Raw genomic sequence first — 18436 nt, forward strand, 5'->3', positions numbered from 1 at the left:
AAATCTGACCATAATTCCACCCTCCTGAATCCTGCTTACAAGCACAAATTAAAGCATGAAGCACCAGTAGCCAGATCAATAAAAAATGGTCAGATGAAGCAGATGCTAAGCTACAGGATTGTTTTGCTAGCACAGACGGGAATATGTCAACAATATGTGCATTGATGACATTCCCCCAGTGACCGTACATACATACCCCACCCAGAAGACATGGATTACAGGTAGCAGCTGCAATAAGCTAAAAACCTAGAGCTGACACTTTCAAGGAGCAGGACTCTAACCAGGAAGTTTACAAGTTTATAAGAATCCCGCTATGCCCTCTGAAGATCCATCAAACTGGCAAAACATCAATACAGGACAAAGATTCGTACTACACCGGCTCCGAAGCTTGTCGGATGTGGCAGGGCCAGCAAACCATTACAGACTGAAGGGAAGCACAGCCGAGAGCTGCCCAGTGACACGAGCCTACCAGACAAGCTAAACTACTTCTATGCTCACTTCGAGGCAAATAACACCAAAACATGCATGAGAGTACCAGCTGTACCGGAAGACTGTGTGATCACGTTCTCCGCAAACGCTGTGAATAAGATCTTTAGACAGGGCAACATTCACAAGGCCGTAGGGTCAGACGGATTACCAGAACGTGTACTGCAAGCATGCACTGACCAACTAGCAAGTGTCTTCACTGACATTTTCAACCTCTCCCTGTCCGAGTCTGTAATACCAACATGTTTTAAACAGACCACCATCGTGCCTGTGCACAAGAACACTAAGGTAACCTGCCTAAATGACTACCGACCTGTAGCACTTACGTCTCTAGCCATGAGGTGCTTTGAAAGGCAGGTCATGGCTCACATCAACAGCATCATCCCAGAAACTCTAGACCCACTCCAATTTGCATACTGCCCCAACAGAGCCACAGATGATGCAATCTCTATTGCACTCCACACTGCCCTTTCATAGGCTATTCATTGACTACAGCTCAGTGTTGAACACCATAATGCCCTCAAAGCTCACCAATAAGCTAAGGACCCTGAGACTAAACACCTCCCTCTGCAACTGGATTCTAACGGGCCACCCCCAGGTGGTAAGGGTAGGTAGCAACACATCTGCCACGCTGATCCTCAACACGGGGGACTCTCAGGGGTGCGTGCTCCGCCGCCTCCTGTACTCCCTGTTCACTCATGACTGCATGGCCAGGCATGACTCCAATACCACCATTAAATTAGCCGATGACAACAGTGGTAGGCCTGATCACCGACAACAACGAGGCAGCCTATAGGGAGGCGGTCAGAGACCTGGCCGTGTGGTGCCAGGACAACAACCTCTCCCTAACCCTGATCAAGACAAAGGTGATGATTGTGGACTACAGGAAAAAAAAGGACTGAGCACGCCACCATTCTCATCGACGGGGCTGCAGCGGAGGTTGAGAGCTTCAAGTTCCTTGGTGTCCACATCACCAACAAACTAACATGGTCCAAGCACACCATGACAGTCGTGAAGCGGGCACAACAAAAACCTATTCCCCCTCAGCAGACTGAAAAGATTTGGCATGGGTCCTCAGATCCTCAAAAGGTTCTACAGCTGCACCATCAAGAGCATCCTGACTGGTTGCATCACTGCCTGGTATGGCAACTGCTCGGCCTGACCACAAGGCACTACAGAGGGTAGTGTGAATGACCCAGTACATCACTGGGGCCAAGCTTCCTGCCATCCAGGACCTCTATACCAGGCGGTGTCAGAGGAAGGCCCTAAAAACTGTCAAAGACTCCAGCCACTCTAGTCATAGACCGTTCTCTTTGCTACCACACGGCAAGCGGTACTGGGGCGCTACGTCTAGGTCCAAAATACTTCTAAACAGCTTCTACCCCCAAGCCATAAGACTCCTGAACATAGAGTCAAATGGCTACCCAGACTACTCGCATTGCCTGCCTGTCCCCCCACACCACTTCCACTCTCTGTTGTCATCTATGCATAGTCACTTTAATTAACACTACCTACATGTACATACTAACTCAACGAACGGGTGCCCCCGCACATTGACTCTGTACCGGCACCCCCGTGTATATATAGTTATTTTTTACTGCTGCTCTTTAACTTCTTTGGGATAGGGGGCAGCATTTTCACTTTTGGATGAATAGCGTGCCCAGAGTGAACTGCCTCCTACTCAGTCCCAGATGCTAATATATGCATATTATTATTAGTATTGGACAGAAACAAAATTCTGAAGTTTCTAAAACTGTTTGAATGTCTGAGTATAACAGAACTCATATGGCAGGCAAAAACCTGAGAAAAAATCCAGAGGAAGTGGGAAATCTGAGGTTTGTAGTTTTTGAACTCAGCCCCTATCGAATACAGTGGGATATGGGTTATTTTGCACTTCCTAAGACTTCCACTAGTTGTCAACCGTCTTTAGAACGTCGTTTCAGGCTTCTCCTGTGAAGGGGGGGTCGGATGGGAGCTGTTTGACTAAGGGGTCTGCCAGCAGCCTCGTTTTCAGTCACGCACATTTCACATGAGAGGTATCTCTCATTCCATTGCTTTTCTACAGACAATGGAATTCTCCAGTTGGAACATTGCTGAACATTTATGATAAAAACATCCTAAAGATTGATTCCATACTTAGTTTGACATGTTTCTTCGACCTGTAACATAACTTTTTGAACTTTTTGTCCAACTGGACCTGAACGCGCTTTTGAATTTGTTTACCAAACGCCCTAACAAAAGAAGCTATTTGGACATAAATGGACATTATCGAACAAAACAAACATTTATTGTGGAACTGCGATTCCTGGGAGAGCATTCTGATGAAGATCAAAGGTAAGTGAATATTTATAATGCTATTTATGACTAATGTTGACTGCCCAACATGGCGGATATTTATTTTGGCTGGTTTGGGCTCTGAGCGCCGTTCTCAGATTATTCTTTTTCCGTAAAGTTGTTTGAAATCTGACACAGCTGTTGAATTAAGGAGAGGTGTATCTAAAGTTCCATGCATAACACTCATCAACATTTATAATGGAGTATTTCTGTGATATTCATGTGGCTCTCTGCAATATCATTGCATGTTTTGGAACTACTGAACATAACACGCAAATGTAAAATATGATTTTTGGATATAAATATGAACTTTATCCAACTAAACATACATTCATTGTGTAACATGAAGTCCTATGAGTGTCATCTGATGAAGATCAAAGGTTCGTGATTAATTTTATCTCTATTTGTGCTTTTTGTGACTCCCCTCTTTGGCTGGAATAATGGCTGGGTTTTTCTGTGAGTTGGTGTTGACCTAACAATCGTTTGTGGAGCTTTCGCTGTAAAGTATTTTTGAAATCAGACACTGTGGCTGGATTAACGAGAATTGTATCTTTAAAATGGTGCCTAATACTTGTATGTTTGAGAAATTTGATTGAGATTTTTGTTGATTTGTATTTTGCACCCTGTAATTTCATTGGCTGTTGGCGAGGGGTTACGCCAGTCCTAGACAGGTTAATTACTTGTTACTTTTCTCTCTCTTATTCTCATCTGTATTTTTTTTTAAACTGCACTGTCAGTTAGGGGCTCATAAGTAATCATTTCACTTTTTGATTTGTAATGTTTTGGTACCCTTCCCCAGATCTGTGCCTCGACACAACCCTGTCTCAGACCACTACGGACAATTCCTTTGATCTGATGGCTTGGATTTTGCTCTGACATGGACTGTCAACTGTGGGACCTTATATAGACAGGCGTGTGCCTTTCAAAATAATATCTAATCAATTGAATTCACCACAAGTGGACTCCAATTAAGTTGTAGAAACATCTCAAGGATGATCAATGGAAACAGGATGCACCTGAACTCAATTTCGAGTCTCATAGCAAAGGGTCTGAATGTGTATTATTATTATTATACTTACTAATACGTTTTTCATTTTTAATAACTTTTCAAAAACTTCTAAAACCCCGTTTTTCATTTTGTCATTATGGGGTAGTGCGTAGATTGCTGTCAAATTGTTTTTATTTAATGCATTTTAGAATTAGGCTGTAACGTTAAAAAAACTTTTTATCTGAAAAAGTTAAGGGGTCTGAATACTTTCCGAAGGCACTGTATTTACAGAAATAAGACAGATCCTGTTTCTGTTGCCTGTTTGAGTTTTGTTAAATGGCCTACTGATTCCGTGAGCACCAAGCCTGACGCAACATACCAAGTAAACAATTTCACAAATTCCGGTGTTTTAAAAATCTTTGCTTTGCTGTAAAAAAAGGCTTTACACTTTTTTTTTCATTAGAACTGTCTCTCTGCTATCATACATTTTGTGTGTGCTATTTTCACTTCCAAATTTTCAGAAAACTATTTTTAATAATGCTCCTTTTTCTTGATCTCCTTATGATCATAACAGTAAAATAACAATAAGTAATGTCATTATCATTAGTAGGCTTATTATAGCAGCCTTGTATAACCACCATTGTGCTCTAAGCACAAGAGCGCATAAGAGCTTTTTAGTCTTAATACCGCAACTTAACCAGGCCTATATTTCAATACTTATATAGGCTACTGTATCAATCATTCATTCATTCGTTCATGTCATCACACAGCATACGAGTCACTCATTATTTGAAATGCAATCAAGCATTTTAGTTTTAAATAAAAGTTAAGTGAGCCTTGAATAACTAGCTGAAACAAATAAACCATTCCATTACAGAAATTGTATTCCCGAATGAAAGCGACTGTTTTTAGTTCTTGCTGTAACAAAGGCTTAACAAAAAAACTTCAGACTCTCTGGTACGCTCATAATTCATTGTGTTTTAAAAATTTGACCAGTCAGAAAAATGCTATTGTAAGCTTTTCAGCACACATAATATGCACGCAGCGCATGCCCCTTACGTTCCTTTTCTTGATCCCTAGGATTTCCCACAACTAGTCACATTTTATCCACCCATCTGAATTTCCCTTTACCTCCTGAGCAGCCAGTAAACAGTCCCCCGTTTAAGGTTTATTTGTCACATCCTCTGCATCCATCTCGCTGTCACGGTATTCAGTTTGTCGATGTGATTATGATATGCTATAGGTCAGACGCTATTCAGACAGGATTAGTTTCACTGGGGGAGGTTGAGTAATGTAATTCTGTGCACAAGCACAAAACACCACATTGTCATTTTTACATGGCAGGAGAGTAACAATTCCAGCCAGAATAACCTACTGTTTTTTTGGTGAATTCCAAGGTCTTCTGATAAAACTAGTCCTTTGCTAAATCGACATCCCCGTGTTTTGAGAGTTTATTTATACATTTGACAGGTGTTGCTTGTGGTTTCCGCAAGAATAACTGATTCGATAAATTGAACTAAATGCTGCACATAAGCTATATGTATGGCCTACATGTAGCTTATCGACTTTCAGTGAATGCTTTTGCTTACATGTTTTGTGCGTATGAATTGAATATTGCAAAATACATCAGTAAAAAAAAAAGAGCCTATTTAATGCAACCCTTGCTGGTAATAGATCGCAAAGCAGCATACAACTGACCTAAACGTTTGGCAATTATAGGTTCACTTTCTTAACCATAGCTTTAATTACCATAGCCTTAAAACACATCTCAAGCGCAATTGCACCGTTTAGCTGACTTTTGAAGGCTGGGGGGCATTTAGGACGTACTGCGGATCACACTACCTCAAAATATAATGGCGTCGAAACCAGGCTCGAGTTACCAGTGGCCCTATCACCTGGACATGTTGAAATACTGTATCTTGACGCCTAGAATAAAAACCTCCAGGCTTATGTCATAACTGTCAATTTATTGAACAAAAATAAGAATACAGTGGGCAGTTTGGAAAAACCTAATCCCGTCTGAAACGTCTTCTGGAATAACGGACATTTTAGTAATAGTTACATAGCCAGCGTTCTCTAGTCCCGCGCGAATAGGTCTTTGGTCACGTGCATGCAATGAGAGCAAGTGTTGAGGGAATAGGGGAAGTTCTTCAGAAACAAATTAGGGATTTCGGTAGCAAGACTTTTCAGTCAGAAATGGCTGTAATTATGTTGCAGCTTTAGCAACACGGTCAGGACGATAAACACTGATGTTCTGTGGTGGTCGCTGCAGCAGGGAGGAGAGACAACGGGTGCTAGATTGCTCAAAAGAACAGATGACTCTTGGTGGACGAAGATTTTTAGTCGGGACACCCGAACTTTGTTTACATTTTTTTTAAATGCGGAGGAAAAATTAGCAGGTCGAGCATAAGTCAACCCTGTTACCCATAGACAGACTAGAAATGTTTTAATTTCACTTTTTTGTGTAGCTCCCATTCAATTGCCACCACTCCCTGTTGCACAAAAACGTCCATTCCCCCTGTCACAAGAGGATCTATGGCTGATTTAAGAAATCAACCCTGTTATTTTATTTGGCACTTACTATATTGTTTTTTTATTTGAATTAACCTCTAGGTAGGAACACGTTTATTAAGTTGAACATGCTCTTCATGAAATAATGTTAAAATTAGGTGAAATGCAAAGTTTTTAATTTTTTTTATAGCAAGTTACACTTCTGAAAAGGGCAAAGAATTGGTGAAACGACCCTAATATTAATCTCCAATTTCTTAACCCTGGACAACATGGGCTTGGTAGGATTACAGGGATATTGGTATCTACAGTACTCCACCAATTATCAGTTGTTCAACTCAATACTCCCCCCCCCCCTCACATATGTCCAGTGTAATTTAAGTTTAAAGTTCTCTACCTAGCAAAATGTGTAGTATTGCAGGATATTAGCGTAAAAGCTGCAACAACAAAGAATCTCTCTGCCCCTTGATAAAATGTGTAGTATTGCCGGATATTAACTTATAAACGGCAACAATAACAACCTGCTTTATGATTATTTTTTGAATTGCAGGAACTTCGCTTGAAAACAGCAACATTCTCTGATGCCAAGACTCAAGTGGCTGGCCTTAAAAATGTTGCTTATTGTATGCTATTTTTCTATCAACTTGTTTATGTGGGGGTATTTGATTAATTTGTTATCACAAAAGGGGTCCCAGATCCCAGAAAGTTGGAGAACCCCTGAGTTAGCCTACAAACAGAAGGACATTTCTGTAGCCTAGCTGCTAGCTAGCTGTTTGTGCACTAAAGTGGTTATGCAAGAAAAGCTAGCAGTCACAAATATTTTCAAAGGGAATAAAAATAAATCAGAAACAAAACGGGTTAATCGCAACAGAATTTAAGAATAAAAACGTAGGAACACAGCTACCTAACCACAAAGGCCTGTTTGCTGTGTTAAGTGGCTAAACCATTATTCGTTTGCTAGCTAACCATTTTCTGCGTATTCTAACTAGCTATTGCAAAACATTGTTGATATTTGTTACCTATGCAATATTAGTTCAGAGGGGTTTAAACCACGGACAAGTCAAATTTGACAGCCATCTCTGCTGAATTAGCTAGCTAGTAGTACGCGCTTGGTAGTCTGCCTAGTATCACTGAGTATGTAAACATTGATTGCGTATTTTGTCTGCGAGTTCGTGGGTTAACAAATTGAAATGGCCATTAGTTCTTAATCAAAACCAACATGACTAAGTTTTGATATAATAACTCACATTTTAGTCAAAATAATAACATTGACACCAAACTGGTTTAGCTAGATGTCAAGTTAGCTAGTCTAGCAACTAACGTTCGTTAGCTACGATTTCAAGACGGCCAATCAACTGAAGTTCCTGTCTAGAATTCCAAAAACAAATCCCAGAAAATGCAGCAATTTGGCGTTTTAGAGAACACATGAAACCCTTCACTCTCAGGTAACAGTAGTGCACAAACGAACCATTATTTTAGCAGTTTGCCAAATTTCAGGACCACGGAAGGCGGCGATGACTATAGGACAAGGCGATTAAAAATGGCTGCTGCACAGAACAAAGCAACAATAAAACTGGTCAGTTGGTGAAGTCCCTGCAAAACAGTTCACACATACATTCATAACTCACCGATTTTACTTGTTATTATTTATTGTGATCAATAATGACGATTTATTTCCGAAAGATTACGTTGCTTCAAAGGATGGCTGGCGATTGTGCTGCCTATTCTTATTCTATTTTCCCGTTCACTTATGTTGTTGGTGGGCAACCTACCCGGCCTGAAAATGAAATTCCTTGCCACAGACAGAAGGGGTAACCCAGACACGCCACAGGGGCTATAAAGCTGAAGCATCCGTTTAGAACGTTTTCGCACCACCAAATATGGTAGTGAGAGGAAGTGAAGTCACGAGTAGTGGGAGAGGACGGAACCAGTTCAAACTGGACCGAGATCTGCTCATTTTCTCATCGATTAATCATTTGCTCTCAATAGATTTACTGTTCAAAAAACTAGAATGTGTTATGAATACAGGGCACTAGGTATAGACTTCACACTTGTTGTTCAGAAGGACTGCAAGGTTGAATTGCGTTTGTGCACACGCGCACTTCACAGAGTAGGCATTCCCTAAACAAAATATGCAAATATATTCTACAACGCGCCAATAGGATCCAACTAGCGTATGCATGGCTTTGGCCACCTCCTTGCTTGTTCAATCCACTATGCTTCATTTGCTCCCGCTATAAACGACACAGATTAACTATCTTGGCTTAATTATAAATATCTTTGTCCTTGCTCTCGTCGACTCTGGTGTGGCTGTACACGGATATGACGTGCCGAATGTAACAGCGACACCTGGTGTCCAGAGCCATATATTTAACAGCTTCAGACCGAGCATTTCATAAGTGTCAAAGGCTTTTATTGACAATTACATGAAGTTGATGCAAAGAGTCAATATTTGCAGTGTTGACCCTTCATTTTCAAGACCTCTGCAATTCGCTCTGGCATTACATTTACATTTAAGTCATTTAGCAGACGCTCTGCTGTCAATTAACTTCTGGGCCACATCCTGACTGATGGCAGCCCATTCTTGCATAATCAATGCTTAGAGTTTGTCTGAATGTGTGGGGTTTTTGTTTGTCCACCTGCCTCTTGAGGATTGACCACAAGTTCTCAAGGAGATTAAAGTCTGGGGAGTTTCCTGGCCATGGACCCAAAATGTAGATGTTTTGTTCCCCGAGACACTTCGTTATCACTTTTGTCTTATGGCAAAGTGCTCCAGTGCTGGCACTTTGCCATTTTGTCTCATGGCAAAGTGCTGGAAAAGGCCTTGTTCGTCACCAAACTGATCCTGGATGGTTGGGAGAAGTTGCTCTCGGAGGATGTATTGGTACCATTCCTTATTCATGGCTGTGTTCTTAGGCAAAATTGTGAGTGAGCCCACTCCCTTGGCTGAGAAGCAACCCCACACATGAATGGTCTCAGGATGCTTTACTGTTGGCATGACACAGGACTGATGGTAGTGCTCAACTTGTCTTCTCCGGACAATATTTTTTTCCAGATGCCCCAAACAATCAGAAAGGGGATTCATCAGAGAAAATGTCTTTACCCCAGTCCTCAGCAGTCCAATCCCTGTACCTTTTGCAGAATATCAGTCTGTCCCTGATGTTTTTCCTGGAGAGAAGTGGCTTCTTTGCTGCCCTTCTTGACACCAGGCCATCCTCCAAAAGTCTTTGCCTCACTGTGTGTGCAGATGCACTCACACCAGCCTGCTGCCATTCCTGAGCAAGCTCTGTACTGGTGGTGCCCCGATCCCGCAGCTAAATCAACTTTAGGAGACCGTCCTGGTGCTTGCTGGACTTTCTTGGGCGCCCTGAAGCCCTCTTCACAACAATTGAACCTCTCTCCTTGAAGCTCTTGATGATCTGATAAATGGTTGATTTAGGTGCAATCTTACTGGCAGCAATATCCTTGCCTGTGAAGCCCTCTTTGTGCAAAGCAATGATGACAGCACATGTTTCCTTACAGGTAACCGTGGTTAACAGAGGAAGAACAATGATTCCAAGCACCACCGGCCTTTTGAAGCTTCCAGTCTGTTATTCAAACTCAATCAGCATGACAGAGTGATCTCTAGCCTTGTCCTCGTCAACACTCACACCTGTGTTAACAAGAGAATCACTGACATGATGTCAGCTGGTCCTTTGTGGCAGGGCTGAAATGTAGTGGAAATGTTTTTGGGGATTCAGTTCATTTGCATGGCAAAGAGGGACTTTGCAATTAATTGCAATTCATCTGATCTCTCTTCATAACATTCTGGAGTATATGCAAATTTCCATCATACAAACTGAGGCGGCAGACTTTGTGAAAATTAATATTTGTGTCATTCTCAAAACTTTTGGCCACGACTGTACATACAGTAACATTGTTTAAATATTCCCCATGTAATATTTATAGGGAGCTATCATGGCTGCCATAGACTGTTGGAATGTCATGTAAATGCATCATAATGCAGTAACCACATTGGCCCAACTCTCTAAATACCAGTGGTGTAAAGTATTTAAGTAAAAACACTAGAAAGTACTACTTACTTAAGTCATTTTTGGAGGGGTATCTCTGCTTTACTTTACTATTTATATTTTTGACAACTTTTACTTTTACTCCACTACATTCCTAAACAAAATAATGTACTTTATACTCCTTACATTTCCCCTGACTCTCAAATGTACAAGTTACATTTGGAATGCTTAGTAGGAAAGGAAAATTGTCTAATTCACGCACTTATCAAGGGAACATCCCGGGTCATCCCTACTGCATCGTATCTGGCAGACTTAGGAAACACAAATGCTTTTTGTGTCTCATAGTGTAGGAGCTTAGAATGTCCAATAGAGAGCGCACTTATCAAGACATTTGAATAACTAGACAAGCATTTAAATGCCAAACCTTGTTTTGACTCACAGGCTTTGGCATTTGCCCACATGCACTCATCAATATTTTGTCATTAATGTATGAATAAGGTGTTATTTCCTTTCCCTGCTCTGAGGGGTGAATTGATGTATTGGTCTCTAAGCAGAGATGAAGAGTTGAAGACAGAAACCCTTTTAGCACTGGGAGGGAATACTGGGGAGATGGAGAACATACAGTTTTAGTCACATAATGTCAAAACCTATTCCATCATTAAAGTCACGTAAAAAATAACCAGAATTGTGTAATTTTAGACATTGACACTTTACCAATTATTGTTCCTGTTCAAATGAATACTGGACTCTGTATTAGGATTGGTGAAATCCACAGCATCTGTTTTACGTCCTGCTTGAATATGGCAGAAATGCTCAGAAAAAAATGATTTCAGAATATGGTCAAGACAGAGGAAAACAGCTACTTCCTCTCTCAGTTACGTTAGGCAAGAAAGCCTATTGCACTGCTGCGTAAACATGTCTGATGATGAGTCAGAGGGGCGTTCAACTCCTTTCACTTCCCTTTTAGATGCAGTAAGAATGCCTACAGATATCAGGCTATAAGCGATGTCAATAAAGAAAGAGTTGTCTTTTTTTTGTTGCAACAATGTGATGTAACTACACATTTCTAGATGTAACTCTGTCCATAAACTACCTTTTATTAAATAAATGAGTAATTAAATTAAATGAACGAAACACTCATTTTCAACTCATGAAATACTGACACAGTTATTGGGTTAGTCAATACTGTCATTATTGATGTAGGTTTTTATTGTAAACCGAACTGAAAGTACTTCTGGCTTGTGTGTGTGTGTGTGTGTGTGTGTGTGTGTTTGATGCAGTTAGTTTTGGGGTATAGGATCTCGATAAGCACTATTAATAAAGTGCTGAGTCAGGGCTGCCCCACAGACTGACCAAAGGATACCTGACCACTATTGTTATCAGGGAGTGGGAGTTGACAGCTGCCTGGATACTAGTAGGAGACAAGGAAGGATAGGACAATGACAACACTGTGAAAGAGACTTGAAGTTACACACGAGAGCCAAAGTTTTCCAGGCTAATCTGGCCCACTATGTACCATATATTTCCAAGATAATGTATATTGTAGAGATTGATATCATTGTCCTTGGTTGGTCTGTCAGACACTGCCCCTCATTTTATGGCAGGCAGCAATGTAGCGGGGTGGGTTATCTTCATATAAAGTACTCTCTCTCTCCAGCTGTCAGAATTATCCGCCTCGCTAACGTTACTGCCAGACAGCAACAGAACCCCCTGAAGGACACTCATATATCACTCACTCACTCATATATATATATATCTACTGCCCTCCTCAGCCAGCTGCTTTTCACTGGGCCATTTGAAGTGGATCTGTAGGAAATGCTTTGCATGTAATCAGTGGTGTAATTGCGTTGGCTCATTGTTGAATGATTACAGTTCTTCTCAATTGCTAAAACACCATTTCTGAAACCTTGCTCCATTTCCTGAAAATATTAAACACAAAACCTCATCTTCAAGCACTATTTACATAACCTCTGACTCCTCTCGCAAAAAGAAACATTCGTCTCAAAACAGTTTTACCTGTGTTCAAAATCAAACACTGCTCTCAAATCATAAACAAAGTGATCAAAATGATATACACCCTCAAGCAATCAGTAAACAATACACCGAAAAATAGAAAACACAGTTTTTAATCTAAAAAAATATTCATATTTTTCCGTCATTGTCTTTTGAGGAATGAAAACAGATTCTATCATAGTAGCTCAAAATTGATCAGAAATTATTACTCTGCTTTGCTCTTTGCAATTTAGTTTTGTGTTCTTCCTCCTCCTTGAACCCCCATTTTTACAGTACTGTACCCTGCATCTCACAAACTTGTCCTTTGTCTCTGTGATACTGTAATTCTTGTTCTTTGTTGATTTGAACCTGCAACCAGTCAAAATCTATTGAGCAGTCAGTACTGTTAATAAATGTAAAGCACAATGTCCAGGGCCATACAATTTGTCCATTGTACAGTATACAGCCTACAATGCACAGATATCATAAATATCAAGTATACAATACTAAAAGGGACAAAAAGCAAAGGAGTAAACATGTGATCAATGTTCTTCTTCTTGTCTTTGGGCTAGGTCAGGCCAGAGCACTTTGTCAAAATCACAAGCAATATTGTCCCTCCTGAGGCAACGGGGGAAGAAGCCTATTGTGTGCCATGTCCAGCCCTGACATGATTCCTCACCTATATCACCACAGGCTAAATCCATGGCTTGCAGAAGATTTACTCTGGTGTAGGGTTGTCTATCATACACTTTCCATCTCCAAGAGGAGAAAAACTCCTCAATCGGATTCAGGAAAGGCGAGTATGGAGGGAGGTACAAGTTCATAAACTGCCCATTGATGTTAAACCATTCCCTTACCTGAGCAGCTCGGTGGAAACTGACATTGTCCCACACGATCACATAGGTGGGAATGGCATTCTCATTTAGCTCTTGACCCTGCTGCTCTTGAGCCTGCTGCTCAAATAAAATATCTCTTGGGTTGGCAATAAATCTTAGGAGGTGCTGGGTGTTATATGGCCCGAGTGTAACATGGTGATGTAGAACACCATGGTTGCTGATAGCAGCACAGATTGTGACATTGCCACCTCGTTGACCAGGGACTTCAACAATGGCCCGCTGTCCAATCATGTTTCGGCCTCTCCTTCTCCTCTTTGTTAGATTGAAGCCTGCTTCATCGACAAAGATGAACTCATGGGGTCTGTCCAAGGATTCCAAGTCAAATATTGTCTGTGTAGAAATACAATATACTTTATGTAGGATTTTGTAAGTCGTACAGAGACAGTGCTATACTGTAGAGTACAATTAGGCTTCTGATTCACATACATTGTATGTACTGAAGAGTAATGTCATTCACATAGTATGTGTTAGTACTGTAGACAATCTGGATTACAGTAAATGTTTCTAAATGTACACTTACTTGCACATACTGAGCTCGCAGTTCTTTCACCCTTGGTGAGTTGCGCTCAGAAGGTACTCTGTCTACTTGTTTCATTCGCATCCTGTTACGATGGAGGACACGGCCAATTGTGGAAATGCTCACACTGTCGATTCCCTGGAAGTGTGTGTTGTCTTGTATCACTCGTTCCTGGATTTCTCTGAGTCGTATTGCATTATCTTGAAGGACCATGCCAACTATAATGGCCTCTTTCTCCCGAGTGAATATAGCTGTCCTTCCACCTGCATGTGGCAGCCTTGCAATTCTACAAAAAGTAGTTGTGCAGTTACAAAACATATTCATGCGGTACAATACATACAGTGATTCACTTTACAAATGTCTATTGAAACTGCTGCATATAGTGTAGTACAGTAAATTTGCAATTACAAAAATACAGTAGTATACCGTACCTGTTCTCTTCTCTGAAGGTCCTTACTATGGTGGACACAGAACATCGGCTCAAATTGGGTTGCACTCTAAGTCCTGCTTCCCTCATTGTCAGTCCATGGACAAGAACGTGGTCTATAACTGTTCAATTTTGAGTGGTTGTGTTCAATCAATGACATGTGTTCTCTATTTGTATTTGATTGTTGCCACTTGTGTTTACCAGTATGGATGACATGTGCATGAGTTTGCAGAATGTGTTTTGAGAATGAGAATGTGTTTAGAGTTTTGCTGAAAAGTCTAAGTGAGATCTGCAAATTGTGTTTTACCATGTGAAATGGTTTAAGGTATTGACAACAGACAGCATAATTAGCTAAATGAGTCCAGGCAACTGAGAACTTTGTTCAGCCAATGGGATTTTAGTGTTTTAGCAATTGAGAAAAAATGTAATTATGAACATTATGAGTAAGAGATCTGAAGGTGATGTATGATGGTGTTATGGCCTACGCTAGCAGAGGTAGTATGAATGGGCTGAAAGGACCTCTCAGTAAAGAATGGCCTTCATAATGTGGGAATTATTCATAGAACAGGAACTCTAAAACTAACAGGAAGAGAGAAAAAGTGGGGAGAGAAGCAAGCTAGCCATGCAGATAGAGAAGAAGAAAGTGAGAAATGGCTTGAGAAGTAAATAGATCATGAAAAAAGGAAGGCTGAGGAAAAAAGGTAATGTAGTATGATTTTGCTTTTCAATTATTTGTAAATCAATGAATGCACTCTACGAATGCTTTATAAGTGATTCATTTAAAGTGGGACAGAGTTGTCACCAGCCGTTTCAGAACACGCGCCCAGGCATTGGTAACAAAAACAAATCATCTCTCCAATGATCTCCTTGTGATAGCGTTAGACAACTGTAACATAGGTATGTGAACATGAGCAATGTGAGAGAAAAAGATAACGAAATATAGCCGTGGGCAGCAATGAATGGGGTTCACAGGATGTCAGAAAGGATCCAAAATCAGTTGGATAACAAAGCAAGCGCTCTATCATCTAGCAATTATCTGCAATCAGTGAACGCATTACCATGTTTATCTCTCAATACCACAAGGATGACGCAAGTTAAGTTTAGTTTAGTTCTGTAGGCAGTGGCGATTTTAGCATGTAAATCTTGGTGGGGCAAAAAAGAAACTTGGGATGTGCATGCCAGCAAAGCCACGACACAACACAACACTAAACAATACATGAATTGCACTATAACAGTGACAAATGAAGCTGTCCCAACAGCAGACTCCCAACACTTTACCACTGCTACACTTGGCTTTCAGCGGAGCCTTGTCTGGCAGTGAAACAGATCATTCAGCCTCATTTATTGCCTTTTAAAAAAACATAGCTGATATGGTGCCCTAGAAAAAGTATTCACCCCCTTGGCGTTTTTCCTATTTTGTTGCATTACAACCTGTAATTTAAATTGATTTTTTTATTGGGATTTCATGTAATAGACATACACAAAATAGTTCAATTTGTTGAAGTGAAATTTAAAAAATTACTTGTTTCAAAAAATCACAAAAAATAAAAAACTGAAAAGGGGTGGGTACATATGTATTCACCCCTTAGCTATTAAGCCCCCTAAATAAGATCTGGTGCAACCAATTACCTTCAGAAGTCGAATAATTAGTAAAATAAAGTCCACCTGTGTGCAATCTAAGTGTCACATCATCTGTCACATTACAGTATATATACACCTGTTATGAAAGGCCACAGAGTCTGCAACACCACTAAGCAAGGGGCACCATCAAGCAAGCAGCACTATGAAGACCAAGGAGCAAAGTTGTGGATAAGTACAGTTCAGGGTTGGGTTATAAAAAAAATATCAGAAACTTTGAACATCCCACGGAGCAACATTTAAGCCATTATAAAAATATGGAAAGAATATGGCACCACAACAAATCTGCCAAGAGAGGGCTGCCAACCAAAACTCACGGAGCAGGCAAGGAGGGTATTAATCAGAGAGGCAACAAAGAGACCAAAGATAACCCTGAAGGAGCTGCAAAGCTCCACAGCGGAGATTGGAGTATCTGTCCATAGGACCACTTTAAGCCGTACACTCCACAGACCTGGGCTTTACAGAAAAGTTGCCAGAAACAAAGCCATTGCTAAAAGAAAAAAATAAGCAAACACGTTTGGTGTTCGCCAAAAGGCATGTGGGAGACTCCCCAACATATGGAAGAAGGTACTCTGGTCAGATGAGACTAAAATTGAGCTTTTTTTTTTTCAAGGAAAACGCTATGTCTGGCACAAACCCAACACCTCTCATCACCCCAAGAACACCATCCAGCATCAGGCTGTGGGGATGTTTTTCATCGGCAGGGACTAGGAAACTGGTCAGAATTAAAGGATTGATGGATGCTGCTAAATACAGGGAAATTCTTGAGGGAAACCTGTTTCAGTCTTCCAGAGATTTGAGACTGCGATGGAGATTCACCTTCCAGCATGACAATGGCCCTAAGCATACTGCTAAAGCAACACTCAAGTGGTTTAAGGGGAAACATTTAAATGTCTTGGAATGGCCAAGTCAAAGCCCAGACCTCAATCCAATTGAGAATCTGTGGTATGACTTAAAGATTGCTGTACACCAGCGGAACACATCCAACTTGAAGGAGCTGGAGCAGTTTTGCCTTGAAGAATGGGTACAAATCCCAGTGGCTAGATGTGCCAAGGTTATAGAGACATACCCTAAGAGACTTGCAGTTGTAATTACTGCAAAAGGTGGCTCTACAATGTATTGACTTTGGAGAGTTATTCAAGCTCAAGTTTTCTGTTTTTTGTTGTTGTATTATTTCTTGTTTGTTTTACAATGAAAAAAAAACATTTTGCATCTTCAAAGTGGTAGGCATGTTGTGTAAATCAAATGATACAAACCCCCTAAAAAAATACATTTTAATTCCAGGTTGTAAGGCAACAAAATAGGAAAAATGCCAAAGGGGGTGAATATTTCCACAAGGCACTGTATGGCTGACTTGCTTGAACAAATGTGGTTTCTACTGACAATTGAGATGCCATAGTACAAACTATGGCATAAGGGGATGACAAGCGGATAAGAGGCAATCCGTAATTTCGATTAAGACATTAATGAGCGAGTGACGAACATAGTCAATAGAACTATTTGTTCAGCACCTTTGAAATGTACAGAATTCAGAACATGGGCCGTTCATACAGTGTACTCCCTGTACACCAAGTCAGAACCATAGGATAAATATAGGGAGCATATAAACAGTCAATGAAGGCTCTCAATATTTGATTATTACATGTCTCTAAAACAGCTTATAGGCTACATTTGCACCACCAAGTTAGAACAGTAGGCGAAATTAAGAGATGAAAATAGACCAAATTATTGGTGTGAGGCACATTGAACGCCTTTTGGGTCTTTGCGTGTCAAAAAAGATACACGTCATATACCACTATTTGACGTGCTAAATAATCTTTTAATTTGACATGTCAAATAACACAATTCTATTATAGAATCTTGTGTATGCTGAATTTACACATGAAAGCCAAGCGCTACCACTATCAAAGTTGTACAAAAGAAGTTGGCAAACAAGCAAACATCGGCCACGAAACGATGTGTTTAACAATACCGTGTTGGTGAAAACAAACCAAATTATTAGGGTGGGGCACCCTAATTATATGGGCTAATAATAGGTTACTACACAACATCCACTTATTATTACTTTCTTAGCTACAGTATACATAACTCCCTTGCATATTGCATCATTTATGCAGCAGCATACAAAACATTTTTTTGGATTCACCTTGTGAAGGTGGTCCTTTGTGGGCAAATTTTGTCATCAAACTTTATCATCAAAGTCTGGCATTCTCTGGAATTCTGGTGGGAACTCTGGAAAGAAAGCGCGCAGCCACTCCATTGAATAGCAGGCTAACGTTAGTGGTTGCTTTGCAATGCTTGCAGTTCGCCACTGATTCCTTCCAAACGACTCATTGTTGAATTTGCGATTTCTAACTTGTTGTGTATTCTTTATGCCCAATGGCCAATGAGCACCGATACGTTTTATCTATAATTTCTCTTCATTATTTCTCTTCATATGACACGGATTAAAAATAATTTGCCAGTAGATTGTCGGCTTGATTCATGATGATGACTGCTAGTGCCACGACTTCCGCCGAAATTGGCTCCCCTGCCTGTTCGGGCGGTGCTCGGCGGTCGTCGTCACCGTGCAACTAGCCGCTACCGATCCTTTTTTCGTTTGTCTGTTGGTTGTCTTATTAGTTTCACCTGTGTGTATTT

The 18436-nt window shown here is 40.7% G+C and overlaps 1 protein-coding gene across 4 annotated transcripts in view; it reads right to left on the reverse strand.

Moving 5' to 3' along the window:
* The window catches only part of LOC135544438 (protein PRRC2B-like), a 51415-nt gene extending 43284 nt beyond the window's left edge, over positions 1-8131 (reverse strand). For all 4 annotated transcript variants that reach the window (XM_064972037.1, XM_064972039.1, XM_064972036.1 and 1 more), the window contains exon 1: positions 7945-8131. The gene's annotated coding sequence lies outside the window, so the exon portion shown is untranslated. The remainder of the gene's footprint in view (positions 1-7944) is intronic.
* Between the last annotated feature and the right edge of the window lie 10305 nt (positions 8132-18436).

The sequence above is a fragment of the Oncorhynchus masou genome, chromosome 8 (assembly GCF_036934945.1).
Source record: "Oncorhynchus masou masou isolate Uvic2021 chromosome 8, UVic_Omas_1.1, whole genome shotgun sequence".
Lineage (NCBI taxonomy): Eukaryota > Metazoa > Chordata > Actinopteri > Salmoniformes > Salmonidae > Oncorhynchus > Oncorhynchus masou.